The 23,514-nt window shown below is 45.6% G+C and overlaps 1 long non-coding RNA gene across 5 annotated transcripts in view; it reads right to left on the reverse strand.

Annotated features, from left to right (window-relative positions):
* Window positions 1-247: 247 nt before the first annotated feature.
* LOC130153505 (uncharacterized) overlaps window positions 248-23,514 on the reverse strand; it is a 193,618-nt gene continuing 170,351 nt past the window's right edge. For 4 of the 5 annotated variants that reach the window (XR_008823418.1, XR_008823417.1, XR_008823416.1 and 1 more), the window contains 2 exons: window positions 2,282-2,503; window positions 248-2,087 (listed from right to left, as the gene is read on the reverse strand). This is a non-coding gene — a long non-coding RNA (uncharacterized LOC130153505). The remainder of the gene's footprint in view (window positions 2,088-2,281; window positions 2,504-23,514) is intronic. The other variant, XR_008823415.1, reaches the window with a different exon arrangement.

Genomic DNA, 23,514 nt, shown 5'->3' on the forward strand with positions numbered 1-23,514 from the left:
TTGCAGAAAAGGAAAGCAAGCCATGACAGCATATTAGCTACAGGCAGTATGTTGGACCCTCTTCTCCCATATCCCTCAAATATGTGGTACTAACGCTGTGAAAGGCATGCCATCCTAGATCCGAGGGCAAGGAGCCAGCAACTCAAAAGACAGAGGAAAAAATATGTACGTACCCAGGGAGGCAGAAAACATGACAAGGAAAAGGGAACAGCAATGACTTGCACCAAATTAAACAGAACCACTTGCCTCAACAGCCGTCTGGTCCGATACCATTTGTGAGTTTTGATCACATCAGCCAGGTCTCCAAGAGAGACAATTTATTTGTACAACATCAACAAATTATTCCAGGCTCCAGTTGTGTAATGCCTGGTAGAAAGCTGTAAGGAAAAGAAAACAGGAATGTATCTGGCCAATTATGCACTGAGGAGCATAGAGAAAGCAAACAAACAAAAAGCCTCTGAACCTGCAAGTGTCAACACAAACCCAAAAGACTGATAAGCTTGTTTTCATAACGTGGGGCTGTAGCGTGGTGAGCACAGGGAATGGGAGTGATTCCTACAGCGCCTGCTTGCAGGAGGTCAGTGCCTAGCATAGTGGTACAGTGCTCACCGCAAGCACGTGTGTGAAGGTAGAGCCACAGGGGTTCTGGCACTTGGATTTGTTTTCTCTTTTTTTTTTATCCACAGTGAAGCTCATGATGGCAGCCCATGGGAAGAGCCAATTACATGTCTGCCGATGGCTGCAGCAAAGCCTGTGAAATGCTGTGTCCCTTCGGCACCTCACCTCAAGGACTCCAGACGCCAGGTCAGAGAGTCTGAGGCTGAGCACACTGAGGAAAACCAGTGTGCACTGTCACAGGAGGAGACCACCACCTTCCGTACCTATCTCAAGGGCTGGAAAAAACCCAACCTGTTTTATTTTCTCTGTTTGTTCACCTGAGCACAGCTCAGCCCACTGCACCATGCAGGAGAAGCATGAGCACATCAGGACTGCTGCAGTGGAGCTGAGCATCAGCTCAAACGGTAACAGGACTGGTTCAAAACGCCAGCTTTGAAGAGACCTGCAATACAAGGTACAGCTCTGGGGGTGAAACGAGAAAGACTTTAGAGAAGCATCTTTTTGCTGCTCCTGATGAAATGAAGTGTTACTGCCCACTGAGACTCTCTCTCTGTTGTGCTCTTCAAATACAATTATTACTCCACCCTCAGCAGACTTTTGTCTTGTCTCTGGCAAGACCAGGGGCTGCTTTGCATGCTGTATCTGATCTTACATTGCCACACAACCCACAGGAATAGATCTTGTCAGACCTCGACAGCCCATATAGGACGGACCAGAACTATAAAAAGCCAGTGCATTCCCCACCTCAGAGCACAGGGGAAGCCTGGAGGCTTTCCTGCAGCAGGAGAGCGTACGCTGCCAACTGTTTTCTACATTGGTTCTTTTCACACTTTCCAGTCACTCACCTCACCCTCTGTAAATACCTGCAGGGTCAAAACACTGTCCTCAGGAGTTGGAGGAGTGACCTGGACAAGTGACACAGCCAATCCAAAGCCCTTTCTTTAGAAGGAGTTGCCCCCAGCACAATCTTTTGCTCATTCAGTCTTCTTTCTCCTTCCAGCAAAATCTGCCAGAACTGACTACTTCCAATTCATTTTTTTCCTTCCTCCTCTTCTTCATTTTATTTTGTGTGTTGTCCCAGCCTCCCCTTTCAGAGGTGACTCCCTGGGGAAATTCATATCCCTTGTACTTTTTACTCTGTGCGCATAATAGAACATTATCTGCATAATTTATCTTTCACTACATGTTGTCTTCCTTCTGGCTAAGTGTTTTTCTAAAATAAATATATATCCTCTTCGTGTACACTGAGAAAAAGAACCAACGCGCCTGTCCTATGTGAGAACTCCGTAACACCCAAAACCTGAACCACCAAGAATACGTTCGCCCGGTGCTTTAGCTCAAGCACAGCTGTGGAGCTGATCTTCCTCTTGCCTCCTCTCTCTGTATTTTTCAGCGTTCCATTCTTTCTGTAGATCTAATGAAACCCCCACGAGGCTGAATCCAGATAAAATTTGGAACTGAAATGCAACCTACAAAACAAGGGAATTCAATGAGATAAGACAAAAAGCCCTTTGCCTTTAATGCCTTTTATCACACCTCTGAATGGCAGGGCGTGAAATAACGGCAGACCTATGGGACTGGGAAGGGTAGGAGCACTGGTCATGGGCTAAGTAGCATGACCATAACATCCAGACCACATGTGGCAGAGATGTTGTTCCCGTACCTGCTTTCCAGAAGCACAGCTGTCAGCTAGTACTCGTTACAGCTCACAGCATGCCGGGGAGCTGACCAAGCATTTGACTATGTCTTGAAGTTAAATGTGCTGGGGCTGTTGTGGTCCAGTCAACACAATCTTCACTCAGCTTCTCTTATGTTCCTTTGAGCATGAGGACAGCATAGTGCTTTTCTGATGTTGCTGGGATTTCCAGGTATTCATAGCTGTGAGCTAGAAAATTTGAGAGAAAAATACAACAAAATAGTTTCTTTTCTATTGCAGCCTGAAGTTTCATAGCAAATCTGAATCACAGCATAGCAGGGTGAAAACATGTCCTGAATACTGGGGGAGCTAAAAATCCTCCCTCTTCATTTTACCATGTGACTACATCTATGCAATTGAAAGGGAATTTCATGTTTCCATGTTTCTTCCCATTTGCCTTCATATTGATTTTGAAAGTGCCCCAGTTTTTCTCCTTAGCACAACACTACTATGGTCCCTGGTTTGTACCATCCTTCCAATTTATCATCAGGTTCAGAGCCCAAGGTTAGAAGGTACTGTGAGGACTGAGTTGTCCATTTGCAATAAAAGGCAAATCCACGAAAAAGGTTTGGAGTTTCCTCTCAGTCCCCTCACACTTCTACTTCCTACAGATATCTTTGGATGAGCCGAATTGTCCTTGGAGATTCTAGATCTCTCCAAGGGCCACTGATGGGCTCAGTTCCTATGTACACACATGTCTGGTACCACTTCAGAAAACTGAGGGTCTCCTGCCTGACTTCTGAAAGTGCTGGGTCTCCAGAAAGCTCAATGTGGATGTCTCAGATACTCCTGGGAATCCATAGTAGCATTAGAAGCGTAGGCACCTGAATCTCTCCCTAGATGAATCTCTCCCTAGATTCAGACCTCTCTTTGTGATAGCTATGGTTGCATTGAGTGAATCTCAGGCCATGAGGCTTTTTTTAGAGGGCCACACCAGCAGGTTTGTGCCGAACCAAGAGACTCTGACTAGATGCAGGGCTGGAAGCCCTCCAGATGCTCTGCTGTCCCATCCATAGTGTCCCCATTTATGTATTTTACAGAGTCCCCTTTCTGATTTCCTTAGATGAATTTAATTTTCTTAGGAGAAGAAGGGCAATGTGAAGTTAGCTTCACTAACTCTGTATTAATCTCCTGGTGCACTGTCACAAGACTAATGGCCTAGTTTAAAAAGCATCACTGTCAGGGGGTCCTTTTTTAATAGGATTCCCACAGTGCAATAAGAGGCAACCCTTGTATCTAAAAAATGACGATATGGGAGGAGAGACTTCAATCTCAACAGATTAAATTTGGATTTTATTGAAGACCTTTAGAGCTAGGAACCTGTCATCTGTTGGAGTCAGCTGCAAAGCCCCAAAAATAGGAAATAAAAAGTCTGTCTCCTCTCTTCTTTGATAGCAATGCAAAGCTTTTCTGTGAATTTTTATGTTTCAGCAGAAAAGGTCAATCCAGACTCAAAAGCTATGGAAAACTGACCTGTTTTCATTACAGGTTCTTTGATAATCTCTGAGCCTTTGAGGCTCCTACCCAGGGAAGTGAACACAGAGAGGCAAACATGAAGCAGAGCTTGCACATGGCCACAGTGTGGGGGAGAAGCAAGTATAGTTTAACCCAAAACACACCAAAACTTTTCAAAGCTTCCCATCTCCCCTCAGCATCAGCTGTTCCTTTACAAACCTTCCTCTGAAGTCAAAGGCCACAGTCAGGGAAAGACTTCTCAGAGGAAAGAAGTTTCATCTCTGTCCTTGTTTTACCATATCCACTGTTCTCCCTTAATAACAAAGTTCCTACCTCATGTGCTCATCAGAGCTAAGACAACAGTGTAAAACATGATCCTCTGCCATCAGGGCTACTGTGAGGACTTAAACGTTGCTTGTTCTTTCTCACCATTTCTGTGGCTGTCTCATTATCACATTTATGCCAGCTTCAGAGGGGGTTCCAGCACAGGTGGCCTTCAGGCAGGTGAAGTCACACTGACCTCTCTTCTTTCATTTTCTCTGCGTTTGGGTGATAGTCTGTTGCCAGCAACAGGAGGAAGCTGTCCCTATGCTGTATCAGCACAGAAATAATTCTCCTAGCCTGGCTTTCCTTCAAAGAACTTGAAAGAATCTCCAAAAGAAAGTTGCAACAGGAAAAGATGAGAGAAGTGGTCAGCGGCCTCCCATTTGCTCAACTGGAAGCACACGTCCAGTATCAGCCATCTCGTTGCCTCTTAGGGGACACAAATATCACAATCCGCTTCCACACACTCTAATTTCAAAGTCAGGATCTGGGAGACTAGGTAATCATAGTGTAACGCTGATTCCTTGGGAACAGCTATCAGCACCCACTCAAATGTCAACACTCAAAGTAAAGACTGATGTAAGTATGGTCTCTTTATCAGTACTAGCTGTCCTAGAGATTTAATGATTTGAAGAAAGAACCCGAGTTGTAATAAAACTTAATAGCATCATCTGAAAGGCATTAGGTAAGTCTTGCCACAGGAAGAAAATAATTTCCCACCAATTTCTGTCTTAGTTTAAATCATCTTCATACGAGTATATGGTGATGATGGGAATATATCATGAGCTATAATTGAAGATAACCGATTTCTCTCCCTCAGCCTGTATCAGTAAAAGCTCAAGTTTCATGAAGTTTGGGGCACTGGACCTCAGAATAAGAAATGGAACAACTGCAGAAATTCCAAAGAAGAGAAATGTGAACTGTCAAAAATCAAAGACTATGATCCGTAAGGGAGCAACAAGGGATCTGTTGGTTCAGACTGAGAAGGAAAGAAAGTGGAGAGAGCATAAGAGCCATCAATTTTATAAAGGCTATTGGAAAGAGAAAGGAAATAATCTGTTTGCCGTGGCCAGGATGGCTAGCACAAGAAATAATGGGCTTGAGTGGCAGCAAGAGATGAGTCAGACATCAGGAAAAGCTTCCCAGCAGTGGGGGGAGTAGGGGGCCAGAATGGATCGCCTGGGGTGTGGTACAGTCTCACTGATGGAGTTTTTTAAAGAACAAACATTCCTCAGAAATTATATATACAGATAGCTGATCCTTGCTGAAGGAGGGGGGGAATGGATAAAGAAGCCTCTCTTAAAACCCTTTCCTCCCCCCTGTTTCTTCTCTCATCCTATAAATCTAGTAAAGAGACCCCAGCGCACACAAAATCCCAAGGATGTGGCCAAAGGCATCTATAACAAAGCCTCCTGCGGTGAAATTGCGGAGTCCATATAAACTCCTGCACAAGCCAGAGGGCTGCCTAGACCAACCTGCAGCATGTTGTACCCAGATGGCAGGTGAACCCCTGCCATGTTGTTTTACACTGCATTTAAACAACGGCCCAGCTTCCAGTAACCCAGTTAGTTTCACTGATACCTCCAGAACTACCTGCGTGGTGAAGATTAGGTGTGTCCTGGCTAAACCAGAATCTAACTACAGCGCCCTGTCCCAGACCACTGAAATACGCTCCTCTGCCAACACAAAACTTGACAGTACAGAAGTTTCTATATCCTGGAGTAGCTTCATAACCCAACGCACAAGGGAACAGTCCTGCCATTATCAGATAAGGGCCCTAAATGAGAAAGTCAACGTTCTCAAGGTCCAGTGCCTGTGCCCCTTTGATTACTGCAGTATAAATATATTATTGTTTGTCAGACCGATCTTCCTCAGTCTGTTTCTTCATATCAGTGGTAGAGATAGGAGCTCTCTGGGGTCCTCTGAATGTAATTACTTTCGGCATGGGGGAAGAGATTTCCTTTCATTCAAGGGTGCTGTCGTCTGCAGCCTTAATTTAGCCACTTTTATCTATATTATGAGGAACGTGGATTCTACTATGAGTTGTGCCAAGCACATCTTGAGAGTGAACTTCTTGCAACTTATGCTTCCCCCTACAAAGGGGAAATGAGGTTTGCTTTGCCTGCTTGCCAGAAGGCAGGAGGTCCCTATGGAGTACACCCCGAGGTTTCTTGCACCAGTCACTGTGTGTCACCCTTGCTTTGCCCACTTACACTGCATGAGCATTTTTCTACTTTGCAATGGTGCTTAGGACCCCAAAACCAATTGGTGGTCGTATCAGTGTTCCAGAAACATCTGATTATATTCCTTTGCAAGGGAAATGTTTTCCCCATGCCTGCTAGGGGAATTCTCCTGTGTCTTGAAGTGCAAAGTGCCATTGTTTTTCTACAAGTGTTTCCTTGGAACTTGTCCTGTAAGAAGCCAGGACCTGCCACACACCCTGAAGTACTCATGAGACCTCTGCTGTGGAAACAGGACAGCTGGTTTCACCGTTCAGTACATGAAAGGGAATATTGCACAAGGAAGTACCAGGAAGCCAGTGGCTCTAAATATTTACAGAGTTGTGTGCTTACCCCCCCAGATAGATTCCACAGGACTGTATTTAAGGTCATAGACTTGCCACACTAATATTGGAATGAATTCTCCTTTTTACTTCATTGAAAGCCTCAGGCAAGAGAGATCAAGTTTAACCTTAGCATCATTCTGTTTCAAACAGTGTATAGTAATGCTGAATGAGCTGGAAGGAGAGGTATATATTTTATTTATTTATTTGTGTGGTATTATCAAATTTGAGGTCCAAAGACTGAAATCCTACTCTTCGCAGTACTGTGTGCACATTGGTTAATATAGATTTTCCTCTGGGAGAAAAAACACGTTGAGATATGCTATGTGGTGAAAGTAAATATTACCACGTGCAAAGCAGCAAGGAGGGGAATGAGAGAAAGAAAAGAAGAGAGAAATGAAATTATATATCCAAGGACACTCAGGAAACCCATGTCACAGCAGGGAACTGGATTCACATTTGTTCTGTTCCAGCTAAACCTTTTCTACAAGCAGCCTCCCTCAATCTGTGGTCAAAACCCCAAAGAGGGAAAAGAGAAACAAGAAGAAGAAATACTGCAGGAACTTTAACCCCACTATTGAGTACTTTTCATGGTGTGCAGGTAGTTATGCTTAGTCTTCAATAATGTATGACAGAAAGTAATGCAATTTAAATCAGGAGAGGCAGACAGCAGGGTAGGGGAGGTAGAGGTGAGTGCTGAAGCGCACAAGCTGAAGGAGATAATATTGTAAGAAAAAAAGCTGTGAGCAATAATAACAGCTTTTCTTAACAGAACTTAACTAGGTTAGAGTGACCTCTGAGAGGTGCCAGAATTTTAACAGCCAAATTCTAATGCGAAGGATTATGGATATTTCTGTATAAATTGCCCTTGTTTTACATAGACCATTTTGCTGAGCACAATGTTAATTTTGCAGCTCCGTTGGAGCAGCAGCTTATAAGAAGATAAACAGAAAATGATGCCTTTAGCGGCTGACGGATACCTTGGCTAAGAGGGATGATGAAACTATTTACATGAAGATATTAAAGGCTCGAAGGGTGCACCAGTTCTTTTAGCAGCACTGCTCTGAATGGGGTGGGGGAAGGTGGCAATAGATGGGAAAGGACGTATTGTCTTTTCTCTGATTTGTAGCTAAGAGAAGACTTTTCTTTTTCAGCTGCATGTTCTTCTCCGAATTTCCTTTCTTGTGTAATTCTGCAGCACTGACTATTGACTGAATTCTTCGCATTTGAGGTGAAATCTGGGGTGTGATCTATGATGCTGACAGAGCAAGGAAGGGGAAACTGAAGAGAGCTAAGGCTTAACATGTTCTGGGAACATAAGCCCAATTGCACTGTGGTGGCTGAAACAGGGTGAACTCATAACTCCCCACGTTTCCAACCCCTGAATCTGTGGGCTTCTTTACCCTTGTGTTTCATCCAGCCTCAGCAAAGATGATGAGGGTAGAGAAAAGGGTAAAAGGAAAGGGACATCAGGATCATGAGGTTCAAGCCTGATCCCAAGCCTGTGTCAGGACATGCACTGTCACGGGACCTAGGCCAGTCCTGAGCTGAGCGATGTACCCACTTAAGGCACAGCAGGCAGGATAGGAAGAGAAAATTGGAGTCAGAAAGCAGCGACTTCCCAAAGCACTACCCTCAAAAACTCTGCAGCCGTATCTCAACAAACTTAGGATTCAGGCTGCATCAGCCAAGGCACAGGGATAAGTGAGCAAGCAGGGCAGCTGCTTAGGACCAACCACTGGGATGTGAAGGCGGAGGAAGGAAGAGGTAATCCTTCGTGCCTGGCACAGCGCATGTCCTCCTGCCTCCCCAGCCCAAGTAGGTATAACTCCAAGGTGACCCAGCCACTAACTTTCTCCTTGACTGGTCAACTCCACTTGCCCTAAGTCCAGGTTTTAATGACCTAAAAACGTGTATATCTAAGAATTAATCATAAAACATTTTTTTATTTTCAGCCATCTATTTTCCTCTCTTTATACTTGCCTACCATTAGCTCTTCTTAAATGTGAGACAAGTGACTGGCATTCATTCCAATCAAAAGTTTTGGGTTTTTTCCAAAGGGATAGTACTGTGGTGGCCACACTTGAATAGCACCAACAGATCTACCTGCCTACAAGGATAGAGCTGAATTCAGTGGATAGCAGCAAGGTAATATTAGCTCAGGTACAACCCCTCAGAACTCCACCTGGCCACGGTCATAAATTGCTGCCTCCATCACAACTTTGCCAATACCATTTCCATGCTGGCTGCACAGCAGCTTTATTGTAGTATAACGCGCATTTCACAGGAGTGCAGCAGGAATGACAGAATGGGGTTAGGACGCTAGAAAAGCCACATTATTTTTTCATCCTAGGAGTTGCAAAAGGAGGTAGAAAAGAGAAGGGCAAAGACACGAAAGGCTCAGCTCTAGGCTGCTGCTGCAACAGAGTGAAGAGAAGGAAAGACAGAAAAGGGCTGTGCTCACTCATCCACTCTAAATGTAGGAAAGTTTTTCGGAGACATTTCCCACTAGTCTTTCACTTATTATGCATCAAGGGCAGAGCTGTCTCCATTTTATTGCGCTCTGTCATTCAGAGCTGGGCTAATCATTGCTGCTGCGAATGGAGACAGCCAGCTGGGAATCTGCCTTTTCAAGTGTCCCTCATGTTTCTTATACACATGCCACTGCCCTGACTCAAGCTGTGTCTGGTGACTTTAGCAAAACTGTCTTTGCATACAAAGATCTAAAGGATACAGTGAAAAAAAGACAGGTATAGATGACAAAGGAATGAAAGAACAATTCTGCAATGTCCTGAGCTTGAGTTAAGGTATCTAGAAGTAACCTTGGCTTTGATATCCTCAGCACAACTTCAGTAACAGTGTGTAAGGAGCTCTGGGTAGAGATTGCCAGGCCAAGGAGACCACCCAGTGCCACACAGCCCTACGAGGACACAGCGGGTTGGGTTGGGTTGGAAGCAGCAAAGCCACCTTCACTTCCCCCAAGCCCAGTTCAGCAAGGTCTGCTCTCACCACTACAGCTGTTGAGACAGATCTGGGGGTAAATTTTAAATGTGGAATTTTTCAGACTGCTAGGAAGGAAGATGGGTTAGATGTCAAGTCCTGGAAAATGTTGAGCAGCCATCTGATATATTTTATCTACCCAAGCGGCAATGTCAGAGAAGAGTCTGAGGCCATCATCCTCCCATCCTTGACTTTTCCAGGCAAGGAATAAAGCCTGTTGTAAAAAATAATGCGTATTTACATTTCCAAAGAAATAAAGATAAAAATACAGACGAACTTCTTCAAGGGGAAGAGCACACCTTAGGGTTTAATTCATAGAAAGACTTTATAATTGCACAGAGGTTGATATTTGTGCTAGTCACTTGAGGGAGACAAAGAGCCACACTGAGTTTGCCTGGATTTTGTATGGTCAGCCTTCAAGGCAGAGAACCATAAAACCCTTATGGTCAGTGCAAGGTCTGGAGATATCTGTTAGCTTCTGGGTGCAAAAGAATGAATAATGAGATGGGAAAATCTACAGGGAAATAGGGAATTAATCAGAACTTGAAAGATCTCACAAGGCATTTCAGGAAGACTACCAAATGTGAGATAGCTGGTCAGCACAGCTTCAGACAATGTAGACAACAGCAAGGTTTGGGATAATTTATCTGAAAGGATCTAAACTCACTGTAATATCTCACGAGGGAAAGAAGGCCTGAGAACACAAAGGTCATTTCAATCAGCTCAGCATGATCAAACACTCTGATGCATCTGCTCAAAACATCTGTGGTGTTTAAACGCTGCTCCAGAGTCAAAATATTGAGAAACAGAAAATACCAATGTGCTGTGCAGTAAAGAAACCACAAGTAATTTCCTTGGTGAGTGCTGTGATCAGATCTGTGTCATAAACCCAAGAGGAAATGGTAAAAAATTAACATAATTTCAAAAAAAAGATTGTAAGAATAATAAAGATTTTTCTCCATGGAGAAAAGCTAGAAATATTATGGCTATTGAATAGAAATCAGAAAGATGAATGAGATGGTACAGCACAGGCGTGGTGACGAACATGAAATATCATATTTGGCACTTCAGCTTTTTCACTGACATTTGAGAAAGCAGTTTGGGACAATCTGCACAATTAAAACAGAAATTACTCAGAAGACCTATAAAGAACAGACTTTTAAGTTTTTAAGCAAAAATAACCACTGGAACTCTGCGCTGTGTGATACAACCGAAGCATCCAGCTATCGCTTTCTGTAACCTAAAAAAGATATTTAATATAAGCAGCACACGTGATTCCTAACACAAGAGATGCCAGAACAATTTTATTTTATTGGATGATATTGCCTTTTTTTTTTTTTTTTTTTTTTGCAAGTTTCCTTCCTCTCTTTGTAAAGATGAAGTTTGGTTTGGTAACTCACAGCCACACAAAAGATCTTGGTGGAAGGTTTCATGTGAAAGAGCTGAACCACCTCTCAGCTCCGTTTCCCTCTGGAAATACCACCTCTCACCCTCAGGACTACAGAGGGAGCCTTTCTCTTGCCATTGATTAGCTTCACCATCTAAATTAGTTAGCTAACACCCAGTGCTGTGAATGCTCCCAGAAAGAAGTGAACACATTAGATGAACTTCATTCAGCCATTAAATCGGGAGGTATCTACCTCTTTCTTAGGGGTCACAAATGAGATCAATTTACCACAAACCTCTAGGGATTCTGCAGTACCAAGGTAGAGGTAGGTAAATGTTTCAGCTCTCCAGAAGTTGCTGGTCTGTTTATCACTGCAGTTTCAATGCACTTACGTGAACCAAAAATAGTTTAGCAGTTCAATGGAGCAAGACAGTCACTGTATCCATGCTGGACTGGACATGTGTGTGTTAGCTGTGTCACTGACCATAATGATGTCCTTAGGTATGAGTGCAGTATTCGTATGTTCTTCCAGCTGACATTTTATTGTAATTCTACATTAATAAAAGTACAACTGAAACATCAGTGCAGAATCCAGCTCAGCCTAATCCACTGAAGCTGAAGAAATACTGTGAAAGTCCTTCTGATACTGTGGGTTGGAGCTGGGTCAAACAGACCTGTACATCAAAGGGTTAGCACCCAATTGCACCGTCCTCTGTTACTGCAGGCAGGCAGTCCTTGAAATGATGACAAATTGGCTTGGAAATGCTGTGATGCACCTGGATGATTTTAGAAAAGTAAAAGCCTGGGGGATTCCCCTTTTCAACTGAAATGGGAAATACATTTTTATAAAAAACAGTCACGCTACTTTTCTTTTTTCATCACAGAGGTGTCTTTGGTGACAACGAAAGCGAAACACGCACAGTCCCGGGGACAGGCAGTGTCCCATAGCCAGACAATAATCAAACTGGTCTCCTGAGAGTTTAGCCAGTGGCTTCAGTGCAACGCCATAGCCAGTTTTCATCCTTTCCTTACCTCAGTCAATCCCCTCATTACCTGCGAATAGACTTGAGCTTGGTTACATTATTTTGCAAGCTCTTGGACAATCAAATAAGCAGAGATACACCATAGCCTTAAGAGTTTTCCCTGTGGCTGGTTGGGATTAGCAACTAGAGAGGAAAGAGCAAGTAAATACTAAACCAGATGATAAATTCCATATCTCACTCCTAGACATGCTAAGGAAGCATCCATTTCTTAGCTGCCACAGATCACCTTGTCCCTCAAGCAAACATACCATTTTATTTCCTAACAGAGGCATTAGTTACTTAAGGCAAATACGGGGATCAATACCAGCAAGCCTGGGAGTTCTAATACAACACTGACTGTATAACCAGGTTGTTAGCCTAGTACTCTCTCTAAATCAAGGAACAGCTCCTAGGCTTAAAATTCAAATATCCTCCTGCCCAGGTGAGTCACAACCAGAGAGGCAGCACTGGATATTTCACAGTTACTTCAAACTTTATGAAGAGTGAACAACATCCATTAACGTTTGATTTCATTGGCTCTTCTTTAGCCATATAAGACCAAAACACACTCCAATACAGAGCTGGTTTCCTCTCAGAAGCTGGTCCTCTCCCTCTCTCCACAGTACTGGATTGAGAAAAACTGCCCACAAAGTAGTATGAAGTCCCGGGCTTGCCCCCACCCACATTATTGACTTGTTTCCAACCTCTACTGCAGAAGTGCAAAACCTTCTCCTTTAGGAGAGTTACACTGGAGAAGGAGAGACTTCCCCTCTTCTTCGGAAGAGACTTCTGAACATCTAACAGGATTTATAAAGATCCACGGATACACTTACCAGGAGATGGCTTGAGGAAGGCAATAGAGACTCAGACCCCAATGAAGTCTCAACTTAGAGTTCTTTGTTCTTAGCGACAGACTCTTCACATTCATGTTTTCTGTTTTATTCATGCTGGAGACAACTTTGGAGACCACCACTCACTCATCTTTCCCCATCCCTTAGTGATAATTCACTGGGGGCCTTGACTAATGTTTTTAAAAAAAATTGCAGAATGGGAGCAGCACAAAGTCAGCTGTGACATGTGGTCCTTGGGGAGAGTTAGTCAGGAGCTGCCTGGAGAGGCTCTTTCAAGTTTGCCGAGTCTCTGAGCATAACAAGATACAGAAGAGAAGGACAGCAGTGCAAGGCCACAGGGCTCCCTACAATCTGCTGAGCCTGGGAGAAGGAAGGGCATGTTCCTTCGCTGCCTTATGGACGCCTTTCCTCTAGCGCTGGTAAAGCACTTCTGGAGCCCTACAGGGAGGTAGTGTTTTCCCTCACTGTTTCACCTCCAGCCTCTGCCCCAGAGTGTGAGCACACATGAAATACAATTTGTCAAGAACAAGCTTCTTGGGTTGATCATGCTTCTAAGATCTCACCTTTCTTTTCTTACTTAGATAAAATGCTTCCACACAGATGCCTTCACTTAACTGATGGAGCTGAACCTCTCCTCTGCTCCTGTGGCATCAGGTGAGTAATGAACTGCACTCCCTCGCCAGGCAAAGTAACCACCTCAGGAAACTCTAATCAGACACAGGAAAGCTCAAGAGGATAAAAACAGGTGTGAAAAAATATATGCAATGTGCACAATTTCGGCCACTCCTGAGGCAGGGATTGCTGCACAGACCCCTCCCCACCTGCCTGCAGGTTCCCCATCTCCCATTTGCCAGAGACAAGAAGAGGAACTTGTGTTCAGCTGTTCCCTCTATGCAGAGATTAATTCATTGACAAGGCTCCTAGGAATGTGCCAGCTCGTTAATTACCGTAAGAAATGTGTCAGCAAGAAGTAGGCAAGGTGACTGCTGAAAATGGTCAGAGCAAATCATCTATTAGTGCTTGCTACCCTGGCCATTACATGCCAAAAACCCAACCAGTAACACCTGGCAGACATTTCTTGACTATGAAATGCCACAAACTGCACAGTTTACTAATATAAAGCACTCATGTAAATCAGTGTTAAGGGAGAAGATTAAAAGGAAATTGGCCCCACAAGCTAGTAGGTCCTGTTGTTCCAAAGATGAAATTATTAGGTTACTTCCTACGGGCACAACGGAGTCCTGGGAGTATGATGGGTCTCCTAGCAGCAGGAGGTGGCATGGAAAAATCCCAGCTGCTTTGACATGCCACCTCATCTGTGTTTCTATCTGGCTGGTGGGAGAGAATTCATCTTCAGTAGAAGCTGCTTCTGTTATTAACAGGCAGGGTTGTTGGAAGGATGTCCCATAGCAAACCCACTGGGACATAAGGCAGAGAGAGACCGGGCTCAGCAGGCTGAGATCCTAAATGCAACGTCTGCTTACACCAGCAAGTACTTGACTCACAACCCTGTGCTGTCTACGCAGGCAGAGAGATGGCCACAGCCCATTTCAGATCTCACAGCTGGTAGCTCTGCCTGGTGCCTCCCTCAGAGAGGGAACGTGACCACCGGGAAGCCTCTGATTTGCTATTAAAATTCATCATTCTTCTTGAAATGCCAACACTGGGATAATGCGCCTGGGATTAGACCTAGGAAATCCATCAAGGCCAATACTTAGTCACACTCAAGTGCTTTTATGCCACAGTTGCTATGAGGAGCGGCTTCAAAAACAGCCCCTTAAGAAGATCGGGAGGGCAGGGGGCCTCCCGACTGCTGTGCAATTGAAGGCAGGGCTCTTCCCAGACAGAGCCCATGCATTTTCAGTAAAGGGGCATTTGAATGTCAGGCAGTGGGAAGCAAAGTCTTGTCAATGCATCAAAGGTTTTGCTTCTGTTGGCTCAGGGGGAATTAAAGGAATGGAGAGAAGAGGCTGGAGAAACTTAAGGTTGTTTCAACTCGCACAGAGCTCAGAAGAGCTCTGGGGTATCTGTAAGAACAAAAAGGAAGATCCGTGTTACAACTTCTCTCTTTTCATGCCTGTCACAGGGCTGGTGAATTCATACCTCAAGAGGAAAGTGCTAAGCTATGAGCTATGGAGTATCTTGCCACATTACCGACCATCTACCCATAACTCTTTCCAATCATCACACTGGATCATAGGGGGTGGCCTTGCCTTTGTCCCATAAGCAGCCCACATCCTTCCAGGCTTTTCATTTGATAGATTTTAATTTTATTCTCCCCCCTCACCCAGTCTTGTCCAGTCTTTCTGCAGGCTGTAGGGCTAGGAAATGTTATTTTTATCATCTGATATAAAAGGGATATGACAAGCCTGTGCTGTAAAATGCCGAGTATCAAACCATAAGGAATTCCACAAATAACTGTTCAGATGTCCAGAGCGGGGAGGCAGGATATGGATGGCTCCCAAGCGCACATCTAAGTCCACCAGCACTACAGAGAAAATGTGGCTCTGTCCAAGCTTGCAAGGTTTCCCGAGGTCCTTGCACAGGCTGAGAGCAAGACCTGCCAGAGGGCAGATAGGCAATGCCACCACCTGAAACCTTTGTCAGAGGTCTTGCAGAGAACCACTGGCTCTGGGTGACAGCATTAGTTGTGTCACACACCTGGAGCGATTGCCTTGAAGAGGAGAGATTGCCTTGAAGAGATCAGCATTTGCTGGTGGAAAGCACAAAATGGGTGACCTGGCTTCCCCTAAGGGATGTCTAGTGAGGTGTGGGAAGAAATTAGTAAAGAAAATCTGTGAGAGAATCCCCTGGCAGTGATGAGGCAGGAACGGGCTGATGCTGAGCAGCTGGAGGAGGTTTGGTACAGACCAGGGAGAAAGCGGAGAAGCCCGATGTGCTGGAGGAAAGAGGAGGAGCTGCTCTCCAGAGAAGAGGGGAGACGGTGGGATGGGAGACTGAAGAGACATTGGAGGAGGGGAAAGGTGGAAAGGAACCCAGAAATGGAGGCTAGCAATTCAGTCAAAATGGGTTAGACAGGGACAAAGGCAGCTGGGAAGGACTTAAATAACATGAGATTAAGAAATGCATGGGAGAGCTGATCAGTGTTAAGGGATATGAGAAAGCACAGTCATCTGGTTCCTGCTGATGGCTTTCAGAGGAGCAGAGTCTGAATAGTTTGAGGAGAAGGATAGCCACAAAGCAGAACAGAGGCATATAAAAACACCAGAAAAAAACAGGGGGGGTGTTAGACCTCCTGAATACCCACTGGGATCATCTGACAGCAAGCTTAGAAACAGCACGGTTTGAAAAGCACATGAACTCAGCGATGCTGTGAGACCCAGCTGCACGCAGGGCTGCAGGCACTGGACACATTTGTGGGTGGTATTAAATGGGGTACAAACACTGCACAGGAGTTTCTTACATTTCAGTCTCTGTTTAGCAACATGGTCCTGGGCCAGCTGGACTTAGCTGTGAGCCAGCACAGCAGACAGAGAGCACTAAATAAGAGAGACAGCTCCATCGCTGGGGACATGCCACCACCCTGAGGGGGGGCTCTGAGTGGCCCTGGTACACGACTCACTCCCCCGGGGCAGCCGAGCACTGTGACTCCTTGCATGGGCCAGACATTGCCATGACCCTGGTGGGCTAACCATCACGTGGCCACTACATCGCTTGTCATACACTGAGAAAAAGGTAATTGAGAGGTCCGAGTTGTGCAGTGAGCAGATGACAGAGAAATAGAAAAAGTGTTGGCTCAATTCCTTGATCTCTTCTGGGCTGGGAATCAACTCATATGCCAGTTTGGTCAGGCAAGAGCAACCACGTTGCTGCACCCTGGCTCCTTCCAGCCTACATGTCTGTTTGCTTTTCCCTGCCATTCTTTAGCATTTGCTAACAGGTTCTTGCACTGCAGGTCCTGTGAAATGGGCCGGAGCAGATCCTCACTTTGAGAGACCAGGTCCAGGACCATGGCCTTCACACAGCATGAGTGTGGCTGCCAGATACACCCCTTCATCAGGGATCTAGGCTGCTTCTGGCCACGTCACCACACAGAGGAGAGGGGAAAATGCCTCTGAACGGGGTAGCAGGTAGTCTGACTGTAGGCTTGTTTACGAATGCGTGCATTAGCTCAGAAACCAGTGCAACCACAGAAACCATCACCCAAAGCAGGAGCACAGATGGTGCTGAAGTCCTCCTAAGATGCTGAAGAAACAGACGTTTAACTACAGACTAAGAATAACTTCAGGTCTTTGAAGTGCTACGAACACCATGGGTTATCCCGATCGAGTTACTTTCCCTGCTAACTGTCCAGCCAGGTGTGTAAATAGTTAAATCACTTTATAAAAGAGTTCACAATTTTAGCGCTGCCAAGGAAACCTACGGAAGAAAACAGCCAACACAAGCAGAAGCCAAATCTGCAGACCAATTAATAACTCTCCTTCTTATCATTGCTACCTCCATTTTCTACAGGCCCTGCAGAAACAGGCACTTCTGAAGGGGCCAGGCAGCCCCCCAGCCCAGCGGGCTGCCTCTGCTGCTGCTTCAAACGCAGATCACATCCCGTAGGTCACATCCCGCAGGTCACGTCCCGGGAGCAGCCTCCTTCCTCCCAGGCCCCTGAGCCCACAGTGTCCCACTGCTCACACACAGGCACAGAGGCTTATTTTTCCCCTTATTCCTGACAAACAAAAAGAGAAAAGCTGGGAGAAAAAAGAGAAGAAAAAAGAAGAAAAGATGAACAAGAAGAACTACTCTGAGCAATGGGGGTTAATCTGACTCAAAGCCTAAATCCATGTTAGTAGTTAATCCAGTTAGTAAGGCTTTCATTGGGAGCTTTGAGAAATCCTTTAACCTCTCACTGTAAACCAGGAGCAGCTTAACAGCTCAATGTTCATGAGAAAAGCCTGTCGATAATGCTGCTAAGCAGGTATTTAGCAGGATTTAAGAAACAAGCATGTGACAACTCTTCTTTAATGAAGCAATTGGGCTTCTCTCCAGGAACCAAGTGGTCACTATTTCTTGTAGTCTTGCCTGTGATCTGCTGTTCAAGTTTGCAAAGAAGATGGTCTCTGTCAGCTTGGAAAGTATTCTTTCCTGGGGAAAGTGCAGTAAAAGACAGATATTGCTAGTGGTTTTTATAAATCTTATGGATTCTTTGTGCTAAAAGATCTTCTATGATGCAGATTGCAGTAGTCAAAAAATTAAATTAACTTCCCTGCAATTCTTTTTTCATTTCAGAGGTGTCTATAGTGTTTGAAGAAAAACAAGCTGACACACAACTTTAACGTTTAAGGCTTTTTACTCCAGCCTGAGCCTAGCAGGATCGACAGCAAACCAAGTCTTTTTACCATCTCTCTGCAAAGTCTTTACATATTCATTCCACCTGCAGAGACTGGTTAAACGTGAGTTAGCTCCAGTTCAGAAATAATGCCATCACACGTAGCCTGATGCTGTGTCCTGGTTCCTGGCAAAGGCAGAGTACAAGCATGTCTGGTAACACTGACATACCGCAAAGGAGACTCCATCCCTGCCCTGGACAAAGGGGACCTGGGGGGTCAGAGGCAGGCGATTGTCCAGACTCACCCACACTTGGCTTCTCTGGGTACCCAGTTGGCAGAGGGTTCATGAGGATGCACAGCTGTCCTCTGGATTGTACCTACTTAGCTCTCTGACAGTGGTCACAGAAATACCATCACAGAAGCTTTCAGGCACAATTCCCTTCTTTTATCTGTGTGGGTTGCTACCAATTCTCTCAAAGATATGTGAACCAAGGTGGCAGTACCTACTTTTTAGTGTGGGAAGCTCTTTTCGAGTTGCAAAATCCTCTGGAACCAGACCTGCTGGGCAACAGGGCAGAGATACATTCACTGCTGCCATGACGAGGACCTCAATCAGTCTGGAAGCTCCAATACATACTAGGATTTTCTTCTGTGATATCCCATCCACCCCGTTATTTCTGGAGAATAGGGCGATTCTGAGCTACAAGGAAGCAAAGCAAAGAGAAAAGAGAGGGGATGTGTGTGACAGAGGTGTGCGACACACAGTGAATGAGGCGCAAAACCATGGTTTTTCTCAGGCTTCCCTTCTGTTTTACACCAGAAGATTCAGCCAGGGGTAGCATTTCAGCAAGACCTCTCTGCCTTTTGGATTCCAGACACAGACTCTCCTATTTCCATTCACTTTCACAGATAAAAGGTCATTCTGCCTTTTTTCCCTCTTTATACTAAGGGGGAATGTTGCATTACTTTTGATATTTGCTGTGTTCAGGCAGCGTGGGCTGAGAGGCCCATGCAACATTAATCCGGCTCTACCACCGAGCACCCTGTGATGCTCAAAGGGAGACGGGTCATTGCCATTGTGGCTGCTACCTCTAATGCACACGAGCTATCAACGCAAGCAGGGTCTTTCAGAGGGAAACATTTTGCCGCTTTCAGTGCCTGAATTCATTTCTAAAGCAGATTGAGGAAACCAATGTGTAGGAAAATACAAGAGGAAATAATTCCTCTTTAAGCACCTGATCAGAATGTCAATAGTGTGCAGGTTTTGTGTCACTCAAAAGTTCTTCCATTTCTGGTCCCTTAAGTATCTGACTTTTTCTGCTGATAAGAGCAAAAAATTTCCATGCAAGCACACAGATACTAAACTACCTTTAGAAGGATTGTCTTTATGGGAGTCCTACCTAATGAGACCATGATCCCTTGTGAATAACTCTGGTAGGCACAAGGACCGCACAGATAATAATTAACCTATAACATTGCCATTAAAAAGTCATGACATGATTTAATGCACTGACTAGGATAGTTATTTTTCCTTTCATAAATTATATTTACCTATAGCTCAATTAGGTATTTTCAACCACTGTTCTTTCCTCAGTCCTTACACTGTGTCTTTTCCAAAAAGACAGTCACAAGACCTTTTAAGGAAAAAAAAAAAAAAAAAAAAGAGAAGAAAAGAAAAAAGAAAATATAACCTTTAAAACAGCAAAGGAGTGATAAAAGCAAGTGAGCTCCCACTCAGTTCAAATTCCAGCTTTCCTTGGCCAGGTATACTGATGGAAATGAGACTTCTTATGCATCATGCACAGCCATCTTTTCACTGAAAAATGAACTTCAAGCAGGTGCAAGGTTAGCAGAGACTGGGATACCGAGCAATTGATTATCCTGTTCACTGCAAAATCACCTGCTGTATCTAAGTTTGATGGTACTGTGTATTTACACTCTGGTTTCTTATGAAACCAATACAAAAGACAAAGTGGATAAGGGTAAGACTGTAGTCACAGCTGTATTGCAGCATCTGGATTCAGAAGTTAAGGTTCAAGCTCAGGAATTTAACTTCATAAAAGCAGCTGTATTAATCACAGATCAGCCAAAGAGAAAAAAACCACCCAACTTTCAACTGCAGATAATTTTCACTACGATGCAGCCACCTCCAGTTCCCAAATTTCAGAGGGAACCACCACCCAATTTTCATCTTGTTATGATTCACTCCCTTCCCAGCATCAAGACATTTGTGGCTTTTCCAGCTCAGCTCGTGTGCTGAGCCAACCAGGGCATGCAGAGCAGCAGCTTGTGGTCTACCAACAGCCCTAGCCACCGCTCCCAGACCTCCTCCTGCCAAGGAGGGCAGCAGCATTGGCCAGATGGCGCCTGCATCCCCCCCAGTGCCACTATGGACCACACCGCTAGCAAGGCAGGAATCTGCTGGGGTACACATCGCGGATGGGGTCGGTGCTGCTCGCTGCTTTCCCATGCAGACCTCCGCTTGGCTGCATCCCAGCACAGTTTGAGCTCTTTAGTCAGCATTGCCCTGGGGGTTACCCCTAGCCATCTGCCTGACGCACCATCTGAGCGGACCTTCTGCTAACCCTGCCTCCCGAGGAGGAAGCCGAATACTGCCAGGCTCCCCGCCACTCGCCTCAAAATAAATAAATAACAAAGGAGCGAGAAGAGCCACTGCTCTTTTGTTCTGATGCAGTCTGGCAAAGTCGGCACTGATGTGCTGACTTGGAAAGAGCCAGAAAAATGACAGGGTCCATCTAGCCTCACAAAGCCATCCCTGCTGGGGCTGTGCACCGAGTGCTACAGGCAAGGAGTCAGCATGCTGCAAGGTATTATCCCCATGGCAGCACCAGGCTGCAGAAAGGATAAACCATAGCCACTTGGAAAGCTGCATGGGACTTCAGAGAATCTTTTCTTAGGGTGGGTTGTGGGAAACCCCAGGACTGTTTTCCCTCAGGTAAGGGTGTGCTCCAACTTGGAACATTCTAATTCCTATCAGCCAAGAATGAAAAACAGCTCTGCAAAGTAGGGAGGGCTGGGACACAACATCCAGCTCTTCTCCCTCCCCATTGTTAAGGAGGAGATGCTAACTGTAGCCCTGCTCTAGAGGGAGGAACAGGAGAGCAAGGAAAGAGGGAGGCAAGGGGAGAGCAGATTCAGAAAAGCACTGAGCTTAGGCAAGGCTGAAGAGACCAGACTGTGAGGGCAAACATGGAGCAGAGTCTGAGGCTAATTTCAGTTACTAGTGTGGACGTCGCAAGTATATGGTATGGTGATGGTGCTGGCAACAACTGGCACAATCACCCCCCACTGCCCCAGGCCTCTGTAAACGCAGGCTCACAAACTCCCTAACAGAGTTCTGGGGTCTCCAGTTGCCTTCAGGCATGGGAAGCGCTTGTCTGCAACTGTTTATAAAAACACTGTGTAGACACCACTCAGAAACAGGGTTCAGGAAACAACCCTCAGCTCACACCTCACAAACAGACATCAGCCCCTCACCCTGATCCCTTTTCATTCTCTTCAGCCTAAAGAAAAACAGCTTACAGAATCTCAGACTGTGACTAACTGCTGAAATGACACTCACAGAAAGGGGGAGATCATTTTGCAGATTAGGCTGGGAAGGTCTGCAGGAGATGTGATGCAGCGTGGAAAAGTTCTGCAGCAAAGCTATGCAAAGGAACAGCTTGAGTCAGAGCCCCACTACAATAGCATGGTCATGCTACTTAGATCAAGCTCCTTGGCCATTGTTAGCAATAACTGACCTTCTGTCTTGCCATCATCTGATGGCTGGCAAGCTCATCAGCCACACTGCATGGCAGGGAAATGGCGGTGGAGTTAATGGGACTCTTCTCATTTTGCTGCACAGCCTCCCCGCCTACCACCATGGCCCCAGCAGCCAGTCCTTGCCCCAGCAGCTGAGAACCACAGCTCTGCTGCACTACCAGGGGCAGGAGACAGCGCTGCAGGTGCCTAGCCTCTGCTTAAAGTAATCAGGGCAAATGCAGACTGAATGCATGAAGCACGCGAGGGTGGAGGCAAGGAGGGAGGAACTGGGAGAACATCAGGTAACACAAGGCCACAGGCAGAGATGGATGGCAGAGTTTCCCTGCGTCAGCCTTTTGGTCCCAGCAGGTTAACGTACAGCCGCCCTGACAGATGCAACATCCAGCTTGGAGGGATTCAAATTAAGGTCAAAAGGGATAAAGCAATGGTGAGCAAATGAATGTGTTGTTCCTGGCTCACAGTCATGCCCAGATGCATGTTGCTCATCACGAGGATAAATCAAAATGCATCATTTGTATGTGTGCGTGGGCGCGCATACATGCACACACACACGATTTACTTCTCCAGAAGGGAATACAACTATAGGAACTATTTTTTCACGGCCTCTGTAGCAGCTCTCTGGATTTGAAGCTTGGGAAGAGGGGGAGGAAAATGGGAGGGGAAAAGGAAAGGAAACCCCCTCTCTCTGTTTCACCTCACCAGGAACAGAGGGGAAAGCTGCTCACAGTCCTGAGCAGGGATACGGTAGCACACTAATTGTTTATGCAATTTTGCATTTGCAAAGAGCAGGGCCTTGTAGTGTTTGTGGCTGGAATCGGGCCCAGGAGGGGCAGGTTTTCCCCCATCTCCATCACTCAGCAGATTAATTAGCCATTACTCTCAGCTCTACGATGTAATCACAGCCCAGATCTGCAACAGCAAACTCTGATCCCATCGCAGAGCACAATGCCAGCTGTGCCCAGCTCTTGTCCAACAACCATGAAGGTCCTACATGCCAGGGCTTCCTTCCCTCCTCCTCCTGGGCAGTGTGGCTTGAGGCTGTGACAGATTCTCTTTGCATCCTGCTATGCGCTCTCCACAGAAACTGGTCAAATGTCCATGTCTAGAATCTGAGTCCCAGGAAACAATTTATTTCAACGTTGGTGCCCAGAAGCATTGTCCAGACCTGGAAGGCAGATGTGCTCAGTGCTGTACGAGGGACAGGACTCAGCTGCCTGCATTTGACAAGACTATTTTGGCTCTGTGAGGCCACTGGACATCAACAGGACCCTATTCTTCAGTCTTGCAGCTGAAGCACACAGTCTGTATGCCTTCCACAGCAGGATGTACCTTCTCCCAAGGTAGGTAGACATTTTGCCCTCGACCTAAGATGTGCCTGAAAGCAGAATGTCTGAGCACAGCTCTGTGCATAAGGTAAAAGCTATTTTGGCTGGCCTCTAATTTTGTGTTAGTGCCTGCCAGTGGATCCACAAGCCACTGAGGAGAGGGCCGAATGCTTTTCGCTCATTGTAAATTTGTGATGCTTGGAAATTT

Source organism: Falco biarmicus, chromosome 8, assembly GCF_023638135.1.
Source record: "Falco biarmicus isolate bFalBia1 chromosome 8, bFalBia1.pri, whole genome shotgun sequence".
Taxonomy (NCBI): domain Eukaryota; kingdom Metazoa; phylum Chordata; class Aves; order Falconiformes; family Falconidae; genus Falco; species Falco biarmicus.